Source organism: Cheilinus undulatus, linkage group 22 (genome assembly GCF_018320785.1).
Source record: "Cheilinus undulatus linkage group 22, ASM1832078v1, whole genome shotgun sequence".
Classification (NCBI taxonomy): domain Eukaryota; kingdom Metazoa; phylum Chordata; class Actinopteri; order Labriformes; family Labridae; genus Cheilinus; species Cheilinus undulatus.
Window position 1 is genome coordinate 35,526,890 of NC_054886.1, and position 21,368 is coordinate 35,548,257.

The window sequence follows — 21,368 nt, forward strand, 5'->3', positions numbered from 1 at the left end:
CAGCCTGCTAGCTAGCATTCCGGTTGACAGGAACGGAGCCTCTGCCTGCCGAGCTATCTGTCAATCAAATGAGACGCACCAATCCCTGTGAAGTGAGGTTTATCCTAAATATAATCCAAACGATCGTGGTACAAAAAAATTCACCCCCTGTCCAGTGGGAGCACAATAAGACCCTAGCTAATGAGACATGTTTGGTGTTTTGAACCAGGCTGTAAACCAGTTTGTGTGTCAAAACCGGCTGTTTAACATGTGTGCAGACAGAACTTCCGGTTTTCCTGCAGCCAGCCTCAAGTGGAAAGTCGCGGTATAGCAATTTTTTGCACTTCCGCATTGGCTTCATTTTTCAGGACCGGAGGTTGCTGCTTGCTTCTGACGAAGACGGAAGCATTCTGTTGAAACATGTAAAGGTATGAACTAAAAGCTTTTTTGTCTGTTACAGGAGAAAGTATAAGCGTATCATTATTTTACTGTTCAGTAGAAACGTCTGATACTGACGTTTTTATGTTGATAAATCCTCAATTTAAAACGAGAAGAAACTAAAGAGGTGAGATGAGCTGACCAGCACGTCTATTCTTGTTAATCTCTGTGATTGTTTTGATTCAGAGCCCCCTAGTGGTGACATTTACTTACTGTGCATTTAGAAGAGCATTTGACCCTATAAAAAAATAATAATAAAATCAAGATTCTGAAAGCAAAGTCAGTAAAATGTAGTACTGCATGGTAGGAACTGCTCAGAAATGCTCATTTTTAGTTTTCTGGGTAGTTTGTATTAACATCAAAACTTAAATTTACAATAATATCAAAGAGTAAGACACTTCACTCAATAATAAAATGTTTATTTTCATGAATATTTGGAAAAAACTGTCCAGTTTTCATCACATGATGTTCATAGGCAAAAGAACGCATGTATAATTTTCACAAATGTAACCGTTTATGTATCATCAAAGAAACAAAAGAGGAAATTACAAAATAAAAGTCTTTAAAAGATGAAATTCATAATGTGAGGGGGACAGAAAACACACTTCTTAAAGAATAAAGTACATTTATGAAAATAACATAGAAGACTAAATTAATGATAAAACGATATTTAAGTTGTAAATGTATTAAACTGGTAGATTTACCAGAAGGGCAAAATTAATATGATTGTTTAAGAATGGAGAAAAGTCTGAATATGAAAGGATTAAAGCCTTAAATTTACAAATTAAAAGTAAAAAGTTTTGATGACATCATCTTCAAAGGCAGAGGATGGAATGTTTTAAAAGTTTTAATTATATCATCAAAAGCAGAGGATGGAATGTTATAAAAGTTTTGAAGACATCATCTTCAAAGGCAGAGGATGGAATGTTGTAAAAGTTTTGAAGACATCATCACCAAAGGCAGAGGATGGAATGTTTTAAAAGTTTTGAAGACATCGTCATCAAAAGCAGAGGATGGAATGTTTTAAAAGTTTTGAAGACATCATCATCAAAGGCAGAGGATGGAATGTTTTAAAAGTTTTGAAGACATCATCATCAAAGGCAGAGGATGGAATGTTTTAAAAGTTTTGAAGACATCATCATCAAAGGCAGAGGATGGAATGTTTTAAAAGTTTTGAAGACATCATCATCAAAGGCAGTGGACGGAGTGTTTTATAAAATTTGATGACTTCATCAAAGGCAGTGGACGGAATGTTTTATAAACTTTGACAACATCATTTTTCTTAAGCCCATGAAAGACATAAGGACCCTTTTCCCTCCATTTTTGTCCATATCGCTGGCCATAGTTCGCAACTTTTGGAAAAGTAGGTGGAACTCCCTTGCTCCTCAGCAGTTCCACCAAAGACAACCAACATAAGAGAACGATTGTTGGTATTTGCTTGTTTTGATAATAATGGAGGGATAAAATATGCAGAATTTTTTAATAAGTCATTCTTTTTGGTTTGAAAAAGGATTTCTGTTTATCATTTGGGCACCTCCTGTAGGTCTTTGGCTTAGGTACATGAAAAGAGGTGCTTTCTAATATAAGTCCTTATAAAGGTCTCTGCCTGGGGCCTCAAAATCACTCAGATGATGCCTAGTGAATTATTGATCACTGATACTTGAATGAAGACGTTTCTGTCTGTAGACCAAAACTACAATTTTTATTCCATTGATGTACAACTTGATTCTTGTGGAGTTTTGACTTTAATACTATAATCTTAGACATTATTTTTAAATTGTGGGTCTAATACTCGGATCCAAAAGGCCTAGTGAAACCTCATGAAATTATATATTTCTTCCCCTAATGTAGACAGAGGACTGTCTGAAGAATGTGGATCCAAAGATGTTCAGTGAAAGCATTCCTGATGTCTCTGTAAAGTCCTTTATGGTTTTGTTTTTACTGACTCTGTCAGTATGTAAATGAAGTGTAACATTAAGCGACTGTTTATTCAAATCAGACGGACAGGTGACCATGAACACCTGCGTGCTGAATGTTTATACACTTGAACTTTAACAGACTTTTATTCTATCAACCACTGTAAACACATTCAGTTTGATTAAATGAAAGACAGTATTCAGGCAAAGAAAAACAAGTCTGATCTGACAGACTGGTTTAACCAATAACATTGTCTGAGCCGTACGAAAAATCTGAAGAAGATTTTGGTGAATGAGGCTCAGTGTTTGCTGTATAAGAAAAACTTAACTCATCATATTTCAGTTTCTCAGAGGAAAATGTGGGAAAGACGGTTCTTACTGTTAAGCCACCATGTGACCTATGACCATTACAGGACGTCCTGTAGGGACAGACCAAGCCAAAGAGCTCCAAATGTTGGCTGTGATGCTGGTGTCACCACAGATAACATTTAACCCTCTGACCAGGGGTGTCCAAACTTCTGTTTTATTATGAATATGTCCAATATCAGAGCTGGAAGCTGGGGCTTGATTGGTCTGTATGTTCTATTTGGACACTAGGGGGTGCTGCTGTGTTCTTTCTTCTGAACTTTCATCCTGAGCGGGATGGTCTACGGCCGAGGAGTTTTCCGGCTCGGTGTAGGAACAGCAGAGGTAGAACCAAACTGCTGGGCACAGAGAACACTGGGAACGACATGATCACCATGCATTTGTTGTCAAGACTCAGATTTGACTGGGTAAATATCAGACAGGCCATAAAAAACCCGAAGCATCTCATGTTTAGAGTTCCTAAAATCATCACGATGGTGTTAAAAGCCCTCTGCTTTGATTGGGTATTGGCCCCGCCTCCATCTCCTGGCCGAGGACGAATCAGAACGCAGATGACAGAGAGACTGAAAAAGGTGATCAAGACCAGGCAGACGGTCCAGAAGGAGAAAGACATGAAGCTGCTGGATCTTCTTATGACCTCCTGGACTACACCCAAACCAGATAAACTGAACAACCAAGTAACAGCGGCGGAGACGTTTCTGATCATGATCCCGCTCCCTTTTCTCAGCGCCATGTAGGTGACCGGGCAGCGAACTGCCAGGAAGTGCTCCAGACACGTAAAGACGTGGAACTGAGTCTGCCCGGGCGTCATGACGGAGTAGAGGTAGACCCCCGCCATGAGGAGAGCTCTGTCGCTGATGTAGGCGCCGCAGCAGAACAGGCCACACCCCAACAGACCGATGATCTCCATGACGACCATGTTGTAAGTGAAGAAGTCGCTGTGGCTCACGGTGGGAACGGAGCGTTGCTTCTTCCATCGTTGGTGTCCCATATGGAGGATGATGACGTAGAGAGGGAGGAGGAAGAGGGCGCTGAAGATGAAGTAAGACGCAAACATGTTGATGCCCGGCCTGTACCACAAACAGAACTCAAACGGTGAGGAAGAGCGGGAGGAGGCGTTAGAGTAATGAGGAAGATCAGAGGATGAAGAGGTGGATGACATGTTTGTCTGAAAGAGGAGAGACAGAAAAATTAGCAATGATCGGGTTGGAATTTTAGAAAATGAAAATTTTAAGTAAAGAGACTTATCAGTTTTAGACAGGGGTTTGGTTCTGGTATCATGAAAAGACCAGCATCTGCCAGTCTCAGTCACAGTAGACTGGTATCTGCCAGTCTCACTCACAGAAGACTGGTATCTGCCAGTCTCACTCACAGAAGACCGGCATCTGCCAGTCTCACTCACAGAAGACGGTATCTGCCAGTCTCACTCACAGAAGACCGGCATCTGCCAGTCTCAGTCACAGAAGACCGGCATCTGCCAGTCTGACTTCTTCTGCTGTTTTTTTTTGATAATCTGAGATTTCATGGTTTTACACACTGAAAGGACACACAGATTTACTTTTCTTAAAACCTTTACACAGTCATACATAGATGTTGTGAGATAAATCTTCTATCATATTCAGCTGAGATAACTGACCGTTCCCATCAAAGATCATACATTTGTAGATTATTACTGAACATTTATCGCTAACCCACCTGATCACCGGTGAGACTGAAGGTCCGTCTCCTTCCTCTGCCTCGGCTCTGTGCTCCAAACATAAATCTGGACTTCTATGACAGGTGGAGGCTGGTGGATTTGCATGAACTGGTTTATCATGCAGTCAAATCAGATGTTTGATGTTTGCATTATTCCACAGCTGTGTGGTCGTCCTACCATCAATGATAGCCTTCACATGATCTCACCAGCAAATATCTGCTGCTCTAACACTGTCGTATGAATATCTGCACTGAACAGAACACTGTGTTGATTTTCTAGTGTTTCTGGTTTTAGGCATGTAGTTTTACCATTAGACATCTGTAGATGATTATTTTGGGCCTCATGCTCTAAGAGGCTCCAGATAGAAACAATTAAGACATCTAACACTCCACTGATCACCGGTGAGACTGAAGGTCCGTCTCCTTCCTCTGCCTCGGCTCTGTGCTCCAAACATAAATCTGGACTTCTATGACAGGTGGAGGCTGGTGGATTTGCATGAACTGGTTTATCATGCAGTCAAATCAGATGTTTGATGTTTGCATTATTCCACAGCTGTGTGGTCGTCCTACCATCAATGATAGCCTTCACATGATCTCACCAGCAAATATCTGCTGCTCTAACACTGTCGTATGAATATCTGCACTGAACAGAACACTGTGTTGATTTTCTAGTGTTTCTGGTTTTAGGCATGTAGTTTTACCATTAGACATCTGTAGATGATTATTTTGGGCCTCATGCTCTAAGACCTTTAAATGACCTGTAACACACCTTGCAGAGCTTTTTCTTGACTTAAACTAAAAAACGTCCCTGAATGAAACACACTGAACGTTCTGACGTTGTCATGTGATTGGTTGAGAATAATACGCTTTGAAAAAGATGGCAGAACTTCTTTTGAAAAGGATTCAAAAGAGTAAAAATAAAGGGATTAAAAAGGCAAAAAAAAATAATAATAATATGGAAATGCAACAAAAAAAATGTAAGAAAACTGTGAAAAGTGGTTAAAGGCACAAAAATGGGTTGAAGAGGCAAAAACAGGTAAAGAACTAGGGCTGTAAGCAGCACTGATGGGCCCTCGCAGCCCGGCGCGTGTCGAGGTGTGGGCCAGTAAGTGGGACGTAAGCCGCCCAACTTTCAACTGGAATAATGAAGAAGCCCCCGTTACCACAGACTCAGTCCACCTTAGAGGGATAGGTGGACACCCCCACAGTATATCTGGCCCACTAACAAGGCAATCTGATAGGGACTTTCAAAATAAAAGCCTTCTCAAATATGACATAGTCATTGTGAAACTGCCTGACTTTAAAAATGAAATAATTAGGAAAATAATTCATCCCACCTTAAATTTTGCTGAGGAGGAAAAGACATTATTTTGTGAATAAAAAGAGAATAAAAGATTAAAAACAAGTATTGGTGCGTTTCTATCTAAATCTGAGCTTGGTTGGATAAAATCAGTGAAAGGAAGAAAACACTATGACCTTGATTATATGTGGGAAATCTGAAGTAAACCACATGTTGACATTCCTTGAAAAGACTAAGAATATGTTTTACATTACACTGTTGCCATTTTACACCAATGTTGCCAAATTTTAACCCTTTTTTCATCATTTTTCCCCACAATTTTAACACATTTTTACTATTTAACACTTATTTTTGCCCGTTTTAAACCCTTTCCACCGCTTTTTCTGCCTGTTTTTGCCACTTCTGAAACAATTCTTGCCACTTAATCCTAATGTTGCCTCAGTTGACCCATTATTGCCACTATTAGCCATTTTTTTTACCAATTTCTACACACAATTTGTCATTTTAACCACATTTTACTATTTGATATGCCCATTTTTGCCAGTTTAACCATTTTTTTTGCCAATATCTACCTTTTAATCTTTCTCAGTTAACCATTTTTTGCCAATTTATGTCAATTTTTATCCTATTTCACCAAATTTCCACCCATTTTTGCAAATTTAAAGCCATTTCAGAAACTTTTTAACTCCTTTTACCAGTTTATTCCCATTTTGCAATTTTTTATCTATCTTCTGTCACTTCTAACTCATTTCTGCTGCTTTTAAAATCCAGTTTCACCATTTTCTCCCACATTTGTTGCCATTATTTACCCATCTATTTAAATTATTATCATTTTTTTAAGGAAATGGATTTAAATTTTTAAGAGGACTAATTACTACACAGATGATTAAGAAGATCTTTGTTTCTTTGGTAAGAGTGATGAATTTTTCAGCTTAAATATAAAACATGGATATCTGGACCATGGTTTTGTTGACCCCCAGTTTGGCTGGGTGGCAGAAAGCTCTCCTATTTACCCACCCTTATTAGGGTGAATAATGCATGGCCGTGTTTAACCACCTTCAGGTACTGTGAGGTCCCCGGTCACTGGCACCTTTATTTTTGGGGTTGTGGTCTGAAAAGGTTGAGACCCACTGCTGTAGAGGACCCCTGACCACAACGACAAGGTCCAAGCCCCTCGAAAAACTGTTCTGTGGTCAGAGGAAAACTGTTCTGTGGTCAGAGGAAAACTGTTCTGTGGTCAGAGGAAAACTGTTCTGTGGTCAGAGGAAACCACAGATGCCGTGGCCTATGGACTAAAGAGGATTTGGAGCATCCAGCTGGTTCTCCTGGCTCAGGTCTAAAGCCTGCGTCTCTGATGGGATGGGGTTGCATTAGTGCCTATGGCGTGGGCAGCTCTAACATCTGGAAAGGAACTATCAATGCTGAAAGCAGAGAGAGATTTTAGAGACACATCTGCTCCCATCCAGACAACGACTCTGTCAGGGACGGCCTTGTCCCAACATTTCTGAGACCTGCTGCTGCCGTCAAATTCAACATGAGCTCAGTTTCACTTCAAATATCTGGTGCGTTGTTGATGCTCTATGGCAGGGGGTTTCAAAGTGTGTGAGAGTGAGCCCCCCCCAGGAAGAAAGTATTCATTCAGTGGACCCCCACCCACAAAAGGATTCAAGTTTAAACAACATTTCAAACATTTCTGTCTGATCTTTAAACATTTTAACATTCATATATTTGGGATATTTTGGTTTGCAAACGTCCTTAAACATCTACCTCTCCCTCTTATTCAGTTAGAATGCCATTAAATACCATTTTCATATTTTTGGGGTCATTTTACAACTTCTTTTTGCCACCTTTTCCCCATTTTATCCCATTTTTGCCCTTTTTCACCCTTTTGCCCGTTTAAACTACCTTTCATCATTTTTTGCTCTTTTTTGCGACGTCTTTTTGTCACTTTTTCCCAATTTTTACCACTTTTATCCCATTTGTTGCCCCCCCCCCTTTTTTTTAACGGTTCTTGCAACTTTTTGTCCATTTAATACCACTTGTTTCCTTTTTGCTGATTTTTGTCACTTTTTGCCATTTTTTTGCCCTTTTGCCGTTACTTACCACTTGTTTCCTCTTTTTCGCCCATTTTTGCCTCTTCTTTTTGCCATTTTTCCCATTTTTGCCCTTTTTCACAATTTTTTTGCCACTTTTTGTCCATTTAAACGACCTTTTACCATTACATACCACTTGTTTCCTCTTTTTTTGCCCATTTTTGCCACTCTTGACTGCTTCTTGCCCGTTTTAGTAACTTTGTGCTCACAGGGCGATGTGGCCCTGTCTGATCACTGCTGTGTTTTCTTTGAGAGCTCTATCTCTGTGCACACGAGTAATCAGAGAGAAGTTATCATGAAACGACGCATTACTGAAAACACCAGTGAAATGTTTAACCATCTTTTTTCCTCCACAGCCACCCTGCCCTGTAGTTCCGTCAGTGAGCTGGTAGATACTTTTAATGCTAAAATGTTAAATGTTATTGACTCCATCGCTCCCATTAAGTTGAAGGTTGTCTCTAGCAAGAAAAGATCTCCATGGAGAAATGCCACGGTGGTGAAAAATGAAAAAGAGAGTGTCCAGATTCATTTTGACATCTATAAAGAGAAACTTCACACTTATAATCTACAGCTGAGGAATGCCAGGCAGTCCTTCTTCTCTGACATGATCACCAGAAACAAGAATAATGCTCCAGTTTTGTTTTCTACTGTTGAGAGATTAACAAACCCCCCTGTGTCCATAGCACCTGAACTTCATTCTGCCAGGGCCTGCAATGAATTTGCTTCTTTCTTTAGAGAGAAAATTCAGAATGTTAGACTGGCAGTGAGTCCATCCACACCAGGATCAGGATCTGTGCTATGTCCATTTAAAAACAACTTAAACACCATGACACAGTTTAATCCAATCAATGACAAAAATCTGGAGGACATTTTACACCAACTGAACTCCTCCTACTGCCGTCTGGATGTTTTAACCACAGATTTTTTTCAGAAAGGTCTCACATGTCATGACATCCGATCTGTTACAGATCATAAACACGTCTCTGATCTCAGGAGTCTTCCCACAGACCCTGAAAACAGCTGTTATTAAGCCACTCTTAAAAAAGAACAATCTAGAGAAGACCTTAACGAATAACTACAGGCTGATATCAAACCTTCCTTTTTTAAGTGAAATTACTGAAAAGACTCAACAGCTAAATTACTTTCTAACACTGAACAAGTGCTTTAATGTCTTCCAGTCAGGTTTTAGACCACATCACAGCACTGAGACCGCTCTGGTCCACATCACAGCACTGAGACCGCTCTGGTCCACATCACAGCACTGAGACCGCTCTGGTCCACATCACAGCACTGAGACCGCTCTGGTCCACATCACAGCACTGAGACCGCTCTGGTCCACATCACAGCACTGAGACCGCTCTGGTCTAGGTGTTTAATGACATTCACTTAAACACAGACCATGGCAGAACTTCAGTCTTAGTGTTATTGGACCTCAGTGCTGCATTCAACACAGGCGACCATAATATATTACTTGACCGACTGGAAAATTGGGTGGGACTGTCTGGCACAGTTCTTGATTGGTTTGCATCCTACTTAAAGGACAGGGATTATTTTGTGTCAGTAGGTAACTTCAAATCTGAGCAGACCAGAATCACATGTGGAGTTCCCCAAGGCTCCATCCTGGGACCTCTTCTGTTTAACATCTACATGCTTCCACTCGCTCAGATCATAGAAAACAACAAAATAAACTACCATAACTATGCAGATGACACACAGCTCTACATTTCAATGTCCCCAGGGGACTATAGCCCCATACAAGCACTGGGTAAATGCATGGAACAAATTACTGAGTGGATGTGCCATAATTTTCTTCAGTTAAACAGAGAAAAAACTGAGGTAGTTGTTTTTGGACCCAAGGAGGACTCTCTTAAAATCAGCATTCAGCTCCAGTCACTTCAGTTAAAAACCTCAGACCAGGCCATGAATTTATCATAAAACAATTCAGACATGAATTTTAAACAACCTTTAAAACTGGTCCATAAAAACAATCGCAAAGTCAGACAGCTGCAGCTGATCCAGAATGCTGCTGCTCGAGTCCTCACTAAGACCAAGAGAGTGGACCACATCAGTCCTGTCCTGAGGTCTCTACACTGGCTCCCTGTCTCTCAGAGAGTAGACTTTAAGATCCTCCTGTTAGGTTATAAAGCTCTGAATGGTTTAGGCCCAAAATACATCAGAGACCTTCTAGTCCAGTATGAACCATCCAGACCACTCAGGTGGTCTGGTACAGGTCTGCTGTGTCCCTAAAGTCAGAACCAAACATGGAGAATCAGCGTTCAGTTTCTATGCTCCGTATATCTGGAACAAACTCCCAGAAAACATCAGGTCTGCTGAGAGTCTGAGTTCTTTTAAATCAAGGTTGAAGACTCACCTGTTCACTGCTGCCTTTGACTAAAAACTTCTTACCTTTCTAATTTTCCATCTTTGCTCCAACTCTGCACTGTAGCGTTTACTCTAATATCTGTTTTTATCTTTCACTGTTCCTGTTCCCTTTGTCAGTGTATTTAATGACCAGTGTGACGCACTTTGGACTGCCTTGTTGCTGAGGTGTGCTTTACAAATAAACTTGTCTTGCCTTTTTTTGTCACTTTTCACCCATTTCTGCTACTTTCTGACCATGTTTCCACTCTTTCTCCCCATTTTCGACCCTTTTCACCCATTTTTGCTGCTTTTTGACCATTTTTTTAACCACCTTTACCCTATGGCTACTTCAAGCTGGTTTTGCCACTTTTCCCCATTTTTCCCACTTTTTTCCCATTTTTGCCGTTTTTCCCATTTAAACTACCTTTCATCATTAAATATCCTTTTTTTCCCAATTTTTGCCACTTTCATGCCCTTTTTTTGTTCTTTTTCCTTTTTTTTTAAATCATTTTTGAGACTTGTCTATTTTAACCACCTTTTTCCATTACATACCACTTGTTTCCTCTTTATTGCCCATTTTTGCCACTCTTGACTGCTTTTGCCCATTTTAGTCACTTTTCACTCACTTTTTTGTCACTTCTCACCCATTTCTGCTTCTTTCTGACCATTTTTCCACTTTTTCCACCCCTTTTCACCCATATTTTGCTGTTTTTTGACCATTTTTGCCACCCTAACCTATTTTTATTGCTACTTCCAGCTGTTTTTGCCTCTTTTCACCTCTGAGATTGTGGTTTTTGCAAATGTGTTTTCAACAGTTTTGCTCTTTAGTTGAGTATCACTGCTCTATAGCATAGTCCCTATAGTAACTATAAGTCTATCCATGTTGCTCCATGCACAGCAGAGGTTAGCAAAGCAATCACCTTTTCTCTGGTTTATGGTTTATGAAGCTCTGTGGCGCCCCCCAGGGGAGGCCCGCCTCACACTGTGTAAACCACTGCTCTATTTTCAATCAAATTTGGGTTTGTGAGATTTGACAATCATGGAATTCTGTCTATATTCACCTTTTATACAGTGTCCCAGCTTTTTTGGAATCTGGGCTGTCAAAGGAACATGGACAATGGTGAAAGCTTTCACTTTTACCCTCTAATCAGTGACCTTTATTCTGAAATTAAATCTTGTTGCACGTTTTGATTTTGGCTGGTGAAAATAGTTTTTCGATACTTTGAAGAGGTTCTAAGAGTCCTGGACCTCAGCAGGAACTTAGCCACGTTAGCACAAATTCTAGGTGTTGATAGTTATTAACACCTCAAACATCATCAGTACTGAGAATTAAAAATGTAAGACTGAGCGTCATGTCTCTCTGCAAGGATAAATGTGGCCGTAGTTATTTCCATAGAATAACAATCACAAACACCAGTGACTGATGGCTGTTGGTTTAGTATCAGGATAAAAACAACAACGCTCTGCCCTCAACACTCAGACTACCCAAGGATTACCAGGGCATGCTGGGACACAGGAACAAAACAATCGAGTAAAGGTGGGCTTCATCGTCTTATTTCGATCTTAATCGTTTATTTTAATGTAGAAGTTTGTGTATTAAAGGGACGTTAATGTCTAATAATGCAAAGTAATGAAAAACTAAACAGCTGTGGATGAAGATGTTTGGATTGTTAGGATGAAGGTAAAATATCAGTAAATACAGAGAAGCCTGACTGTCGATTTAAAAGTCAAAGTTACTCAGAACAGAAATACTCATAAAAACATTTAAATGTGTTTTTGTTGAGGTTTTCCCGGGCTACCTGCCTCCTTTCATCGATGGTTTAAGCGGGCAGTAAAGGGAAACAGGAGGTTCAGGTCAGGACTGTGACAGAACAGGTGGGTCAGAGGGAGGCGCTCTGGGGCCATCTGGTGGAGAGGAGGAGAATAGTTATTTCCAGATGGTCAGGATTACATGAGGAGGATTCTGACCATTCTAGGATGTTCTACACTTCAAAGCTGCCATCGTTGTAAACAGTCCATTGTGTTTGCAGTAGTAATGTCATTACACCGTGTTCCACATTATTATGCAAATGACATTGTTCTCTTTTTTTGCTAAATATTTATGCAAATGAGAATATTGAAAATGAAAACATGAGATATTTCATGAAAAATTAATTGTGATCATCATACCGTGAAGGAATTTGTGTCTGATTCAGAGCACAGACGGGTTTGTGCAGATAAAGACATCATGAGGAAGGTTTCTGACGGACAAATTCATCAGATTAAGAGAGCAGATGCTAAAATACCATTACAAAGCAGCAAACAGGGATTTGAAGCTGCTGGTGCCTCTGGAGTCCCACCAACCTCAAGGTGTAGGATCCTCCAGAGGCTTGCAGTCGTGTATAAACCTACTATTCAGCCCCCCCTAACCAATGCTCACAAGCAGAAACGGTTGCAGTGGGCCCAGAAATACATGAAGACTCATTTTCAAACAGTCTTGTTGACTGAAGAGTGCCGTGCAACCCTGGATGGTCCAGATGGAGGAGTAGTGGATGGTTGGTGGATGGCCACCATGTCCCAACAAGGCTGTGACATCAGCAAGGAGGGGGCGGAGTCATGTTCTGGGCCGGATTCATGAGGAGAGAGCTGGTAGACCCCTTTGGGGTCCCTGAAGGTGTGAAAATGACCTCGGCAAAGTATGTAGAGTTTCTGACCGACTTTTTTCTTCCATGGTCCAAAAAGAAGAACCGTGCCTTCTGTAGCAAATGACCTTCATGCATGACAATGCTCCATCTCATGCTGCAAAGAATCCCTCTGTGTCATTGGCTGCTATGGGCATAAAAGGAGAGAAACTCATGGTGTGGCCCCCATCCTCCCCTGACCTTTAACCCTGTTGAGAACCTTTGGAGCATCCTCAAGCTAAAGATCTATGAAGGTGGGAGGCAGTTCACATCAAAACAGCAGCTCTGGGAGGATATTCTGACATTTGCATCAATATTTAGGAAAATAAGAGAAAAAAGTCATTTGCATAATAATGTGGAATGTGGTGTATTTCCAGACAACTATTAGCATAGAGAAAAATGTCCGCCAATCATTGACCTTTAGATTGACTCGCCATTTGACCAGTTGGTACCTTTCTTACTTTGTCTATAGCCTAAGAAGAAGGCCTGGGTTTGAGGGAAGTGCCCGCCTCTCTTGTGATGTCACCACCCCAGCCATATAAGGACTAGCTTTTTTTTTGTACTAAATTTCATTTATTTCCCTATTTCTGTTCCAGTAACACTGATAGTCATTCTGGATTAGGGACAGGATTCCTCTAAAGCCGGTTACACACCGCCACGTGGTAACTACCCTGACCACCGCCTCCCTGCCAGAGGAGTCTCCTGAAGTGCTGTGTGTTTTCCAAAGCGGCTGCTGCCGCCGCGGTACGAGGCGGCAATGATGTAGAGGTGCTTCAGTGAACATCACAGCAGAGCCCGCCCACAAGCCCATCACCCCCCCCCCCCCCCCAACAACATGTAGAGTAACTCGCAATCTTTGTATATCAACATGAATAATATACTATAAAACGGAGGGAAAAATACGGTTCCATCATCAAAATAATTCCCCCTAGAAAATACGTTTCCATGGTTGGTTCCACAGTTTTTCTTCTGGTTGTTTCTGTGCGATGGTAGAGCCGGGTTGTAGAGCTCAGGATATTCTGACACCAACATTATGAGCTCCTTCATTGTTTGCTTTGGCCCATGAAGCCTGCTATATCCGGGTTCTCTCCCTCCTTCGATGTGATTGGCTGCTGCCAGGCGGGTGCCGCCAGAAAGTTCAACACTCTGAACTCCGAGTGGCAGGGCAAAATCTGTGCGCATTCACGTGGGCGGCAACCGCTTCTGGGTCCTACCGCCGATGTTAAAATTCTCGTCTACCTCCCGTTCCTCATTAAAATGACTGGAGGCAGTGAGTCTCCGCGTGGCGGTGTTAAAAGGGCTTTAGTGTCTCGTTTCCATGGAGACCAGGTTGGCCTGTATGTTGAAGCGTTCAGGAGTAGCAGCCTTTATATCATAGGTGTGTGCCCTGTTTGAAAACACCTGGTAGTCTTCTATCGTCGTTGATCCTGCTAAACTGCTCAAGCTCTGTGGGGTTGCACTGGGATCAGGTAGGAACAGCCCTTTTCAAGTCCAGACCCTGATCCTCTGTTGGATTGAGGTCTGGGCTTTGACTCGGCCACTCCAGAACATTCCCCTTGTTGTCTTTAAACCATTTCTGTGTTGCTTTCTCTGGATGTTTCGGCTCATTGTCTGACTAGAAAACAAATCTTCTCCCAAGCCGTAGTTCTGCTGAGAAGCATCCCCACAGCATGATGCTGCCACCACCGTGCTCCACAAGGGGATGGTGTGTTTGTGGCGTCTTGTCTGATGGTCAAAGATCTCCATTCTGGTCTCATCAGACCAAAGAACTTTCTTCCTTTCGACCATGGAGTCTCCCACAGTCCTTCTGGTGAGCTCTAGTCCAGACTGAATCTGATCTAGTCTTTGCCACTTCCATGTCTTGATGATCGATTGAGTGTTCTTTTGTCTTCATGGTGTAATGGCAGCTAGGAATACCGATTAATGAGCAACTGGATCTGCCAGACACAAAAAACATGAAAGGGCAAAACGTCCAAGGGGGTGAATACTTTAATTTGGGGTGTGCCCAAGAAGTTAATAAGCCTCACCTGTTCTTTCCTGAAATACATTTTTTTTAAAAACAAAAACTGCTGACCATGCATTTTTCAGACTTTTGCTGCTGATGTGATACATCTTTTCCTCCTCTTCCTCCTCTTCAGGTTTCCATCTTATAAAGATGTCTTCAAACCTCTCTGATGACTCTGGTGGTCCTCATATTCCCCTCTTGTTTGCTTGTTTTGAGTCCACGGCTGGAGCATACACCATGTCATCCATCCTCATCCTCTTCATGCTCCTCATCCTCCCTCTCAACCTCTTCATCCTCTATCTGGGAATCCAGCGGTGGAGGAAACAGCGCTCTGGTCCGGGATCCGACACCATGGCTTACTCCGACTTCTGCACCTACATTCACGCCATCGTTGAGCTGATTGCATCCGTGTCCCACATCCTCTACATCTGTGTCCAGTATTTTACCTTTTTTTGGTTCCTCCCACCTTTCTTCGGGCTCTTTGCCTGGTTCGGACAGATGCTGATACCTATCCTTACCTGTCTGGAGCGCTACCTGGCTGTCGTTCACCCAATCACATACCTGGGTCTGAAAAAGGTGGGTGGGGTCAGGATCAGAAACATCAGCATGGGGTGCGTGTTTTTGTTGTCAGTGGGCGGAGCCTCTTTTGTGATCGTGCTCGTTGTGCACCCTCATCACGGCTTGTTGCCGTCTACTTTCATTCTCATCCTCTTCTTGATCATCATGACAGTCAGAGCTAGATCATAGAAATCTAGATCAGATTATACTGTCATCAATGGGACAGTGCTGGGAATCAGCCATGTGAGACAACACTCAGGCCTAGCACGCACTGCAGAAGCCTGTTTGTAGTTTTAGAGGAAAATAGAATAGTACTGAAATTCCTCTCTTCAACGTCAAGGAACATATCCAGATAGAAGAGCTACGGACAGTCCCCAGAATCTGAGGAAGGAAACTGAAAGTCTTCATCTGCTGCCCTGCTGTCACCAGAAAGTTGATTCCTGCTGCCAAAGACTTTCACTTGCTGTTTTACTTTGCTGTGTCCATTTATGTCCAGTACAGTGCCTTCACCTACGCGGACACTAGTAACTGTTGTCTGGTTAATCATCATTATATTAAAGTTATAGTAATATTTCTAATATTTTATCAACAACTAAACTGAGCAAATCAATTCCAAACATAGATGGTGCCCCGTGTGAGGCCGTCAATAAATCAATGTACTCTAATCTAGCATGTTTACTTTGAGGGGCCAATAGGAGAGTAAGAACTGGTAACAGAACCAGAATTATGATCAAGAGGCAGAAACACAAGTCAGAATCAGACTCACTAAGAACCAGAAGAAACCTTCATCAAAACCAGACTAACATTAAACAGGCAGAAACCTGGAGCAGATCCAGACTCCTGGTGAACAGGCAGAAACCTGGAGCAGATCCAGACTCCTGGTGAACAGTCAGAAACCTGGAGCAGATCCAGACTCCTGGTGAACAGACAGAAACCTGGAGCAGATCCAGACTCCTGGTGAACAGACAGAAACCTGGAGCAGATCCAGACTCCTGGTGAACAGACAGAGATCTAAAGCAGATCCAGACTCCTGGTGAACAGACAGAAACCTGGAGCAGATCCAGACTCCTGGTGAACAGACAGAAACCTGGAGCAGATCCAGACTCCTGGTGAACAGACAGAAACCTGGAGCAGATCCAGACTCCTGGTGAACAGTCAGAAACCTGGAGCAGATCCAGACTCCTGGTGAACAGGCAGAAACCTGGAGCAGATCCAGACTCCTGGTGAACAGACAGAGATCTAAAGCAGATCCAGACTCCTGGTGAACAGAGGCAGAAACACAAGTCAGAATCAGACTCACTAAGAACCAGAAGAAACCTTCATCAAAACCAGACTAACATTAAACAGGCAGAAACCTGGAGCAGATCCAGACTCCTGGTGAACAGACAGAAACCTGGAGCAGATCCAGACTCCTGGTGAACAGGCAGAAACCTGGAGCAGATCCAGACTCCTGGTGAACAGACAGAAACCTGGAGCAGATCCAGACTCCTGGTGAACAGACAGAAACCTGGAGCAGATCCAGACTCCTGGTGAACAGACAGAAACCTGGAGCAGATCCAGACTCATGTTGAACAGACAGAGATCTAAAGCAGATCCAGACTCCTGGTGAACAGACAGAAACCTGGAGCAGATCCAGACTCCTGGTGAACAGGTAGTTCAGTGGTATGTATGGTTAAAACATCAGTCTTAAAGATCTTCACCAGCACTGAGTTTGTATTGAAATACTTTAACAAAATGAAAATTTGCTTAAATTCAAACTCTTGCTGAAGCTTTCCTCTGCAGCGTTGATAGGAAAAATAAAATCTGTCTGCTTTAATGGTCTGTTTGAAGTTCTTCATTGAATTTGCATCATGTAAACTACATCTCACTCCAGCTCTGACCTGGCCTTCATCTAAAGACACACTAACACCTTAATCACTGACTTGTGTTGATGAAGTTGGATGAGACGTTAGAAACCAGCAGCTGAGAGAAGACTAACACAGTCCAGGGTGAGGGTCTTCAGCACTGGCTGCCGTGCTTTGGATGGGTTGGTGTCACAGCTCTGTATTCACCTGAATTACCCATCATTCCATGCTTCAGATTCTTGGTTTTCTCCTTTCTCGTGGTGTCTTTCTGCAGCCTGTCCATCCTGCTTGTCCTGGTTCATCCAGGGCCAGGAGAGGTCAGAAAGAAGAGAGAGCAGGTGAACCAATCAACGAAGAGGGCGTTCTACACCATCACCACTATACTGGGAGTGCTGGTGATTCTGGCTTTAGATGCTTCATCATTATTGGTTGAGACTGACGGCTGTGTGGTGATGGTGTCAGCATACAGGTTTATTCTGCCCAGCAGCTTGGTGCTGCCTCGACTCTTTCTGTACAGAGTGGGAAAATTAGCCTGCTGCAGATCCAGCTCTGAGTAAACGAGTCCGGGTTGGTGGACCTCAGAAACTTCCTTGGTCCTGGAATGTTTGAAAAGGCACAATCAAGGGTGCACAACGTAGGACGTGACTTCTAAAGTTGCTGCAGATATTTTAGCTGTAAGGGTCTGACTATTTCAGCTGTAAATACTGGCCAGAAAAACAGAGAGCTGACCGGAACAACTATGAATGCAAACACTTCACAATGGTCTGATGCAGTTCACTGAAAATGTGGGCACAGAGCTGGATGAAACCCACAGGAACCCCGAAGAAAGAAATACACTACTATAGAAAAAGCTGGATGCTGATAAACCTAGAGACTGGACCCTGATAATCCCAGAGAATGGACCCTGATAATCCCAGAGAATGGACCCTGATAATCCCAGAGAATGGACCCTGATAAACCCAGAGACTGGACCCTGATAATCCCAGAGAATGGACCCTGATAATCCCAGAGAATGGACCCTGATAAACCCAGAGACTGGACCCTGATAATCCCAGAGACTGGACCCTGATAATCCCAGAGAATGGACCCTGATAAACCCAGAGAATGGACCCTGATAATCCCAGAGAATGGACCCTGATAATCCCAGAGAATGGACCCTGATAATCCCAGAGAATGGACCCTGATAATCCCAGAGAATGGACCCTGATAATCCCAGAGAATGGACCCTGATAAACCCAGAGAATGGACCCTGATAATCCCAGAGAATGGACCCTGATAAACCCAGAGAATGGACCCTGATAATCCCAGAGAATGATTAGATGATAATTAGGGGACCTAACTTGATGATAAATGTTAAGTTCAGTTTTTTAAAAGACAGTGAGTCCAGCTTATTTTCAGAGATCCTGGTCTCTTATTATTGCTGCTTTTAAAGGTAAATGTTGATGAGAGTTTCAGTCAAACCAACAAATGACAGTAAAATGCATTTCCCCTGCAGGTCTGGGAACATTTAGGCAAAGTACATCATAATTTTAAAACAAAAATCAATGATTAAATCAAATCATGGTGACTTTTATCAAAGACATCCACTCCAAAACACCAAAATATCCAGTTATATGTAAAGAACATTATCTTTATTATCTTAGTGAAACAAAGCTTTAGTTGAACCGCACTTTTATCTTTTTTAGCTCTGTTTTTGATGTTTTTCCTCTGCCATGAGTTTTGCTTACTTTCTTCATGTTTTAACCCTCTGAGACTGACATTGTCATCTACAGCAGAAAAAAACATGGGCTATTTTAAGTTTAATAACTTTTTTAAACCTCTTAAAGCCCTCCATGTTTTTGTTTCAGTTATACTATCCATGCATTTGTAGTGTTTTTAGCAAGGCTGGAACTTGGGCAACTTTCCAGGGTCTTCTGAGGTTAAATCCACTTAACTCACTTAAACAAAGTTGAACATGAAAAGCTGGGAAAAATGTCATCTGCTCAAGTGTTTTACGCTTGTTATAAATTATCAAGGAGAGGAGTTGCAATCCTAATATGGCCCCAGTACACCTTTCAAGTGGAAGAAGTGCTACCTTGATAAATGTGTACAATCCACCAGAAGAAGGACCAGACCTAATTAAGAAAGCAGTGGATATCATGGCCTCTCGAAGACAGGGAATAACAATAATGGCAGGAGACTTTAACCTCATTATGGATGCAAATCTAGACACCCAGGGCACTAGACAACATAGCTCTGAACCAGCAGCCAAACTACTGAGAAGGGCTATTGAAGAAATTGGAGTGGTAGATGTTTGGAGAGCTCTGAATGCTAAAGAGAGAAACTTTGCCTACTATTCTAAGGCTCATGATAAGTACTCAAGGTTAGATTACTTTTTTTATTTTCAAAAATGATATGTTTAGAGAGAAGGAGTGTAACATACATCAAATAACTCTGTTGGACCATGCTTTGGTTTCAATTATATTGGAAATAGGATGGGAGAGGAGTAAAACATTACGGACACTTAATAACTCACTGCTACAACTGCATAACTTTAAAACCAAGATAAAAACAATGATTGAAAATATTCTAGGAGCTAATGACACGGGGGAGGTTAACCCAGTGATTCTCTGGGAGAGTATGAAGGCAGTCATTCGGGGAGAAATTATAAGCTTGACAGCATGGAGGAAAAAGGAACGGGAGATAAAAGCCAGGGGAAAGCTCTCAGATATGACGACATTACAGAAAACTAGAAAAGAGCTTGATAGTCTTCTACCTGAAAAAGTAGAGCGTGCTATGGCTTTTACCAAACAAAAACATTATGATGGGGGGCAAAATCACTAAAATCACTCTCTAAACTGAGAAAACAACAAACAAGATCAAATATCCCATTAATTAAGAAAATTAACAAGAAGAAGATAATAACAGGTAACCAGGAGATTGCAGAAGAGTTTGCAGAGTTTTATAGACAACTGTACTGTCCAGAAAAAGAAGTGGACCAGGCTGAGCTGAAACATTTTTTGCAAGATTTGGAACTGCCACAAGTTACTCTTGAACAGAGTCAAAGTCTCAGCGCTTCAATTACTTCTGAAGAAATAACTAAAGCAATTGAGATGTTAAAGCTAGATAAGAGCCCTGGATGTGATGGTTTTACTGGTGAATTCTATAGAGAATTTAAAACACAGCTGATTCTTATCCTACACAAAGTGTTTAACTGGACATTAACTCGTGGAATATGGCCAGATACTTGGAGTAACTCTGTTATAGTTGTTATTCATAAGGAGGTAATGACCCATCACAGTGTGGAGGATATAGACCTATTACTTTACTAAATGTTGATGAAAAACTGCTAAGCAGCATACTAGCTGGAAGACTATCTAAAATCATGCCCGATATCATAGATTTAGATCAAACAGGGTTCATAAAAAACAGACAGTTATCAGATAATGTCAGACGTACACTAAACATAATGGATTATGTACAGAAAATAGCAAACAGGCTCTTTTACTCACCCTTGATGCTGAAAGCATTTGATAGGGTGGCCTGGCCCTTTATCTTTGAGACATGTCATCACTTTGGTTTTGGTAATACCTTTATGTACAGTACTTTCAAAGCTCAGGTCTGAGTAAATGGAACAATATCAAATTATCTTGAGCTTAGAAGAGGCACAAGTCAAGGGGATCCACTCTCACCATTAATTTTCGCACTGTGTATCGAACCTCTGGCAGTGAGCATAAGAAGAAGTAGCAGGTATACAGCAGAAGGCTGCCCTTTATGCCGATGATGTTATTTTATATCTGACAAAATTAGACAGTACTCTCCCAGCCTTGATGAAGACTATTGAAGAATACAGTACTGTCTCAGGGTAAAGGCTAAACATGCAAAAATGTGAGGCAATCAGCCTGGGAGCCTCTTTTTCCCAAGAGATAAAAAATAAATATCCTTGGAAATGGGACAGACAGAAAGTGAAATATCTGGGAATCGAATAACCTAGGGATTTAGATCATCTTTACAAATACAATTTTGATCAACTTGAAGAGAAAATTAAACAAGATTTGAATAGGTGGAAATTGGTCCCTTTGTCCTTGCTCAGAAGAATCGATACCATCAGAATGAATATCCTCCCTAGATTTTTATTCTTGTTTAAGGCCTTACCCCTAAATTTTTTATATTA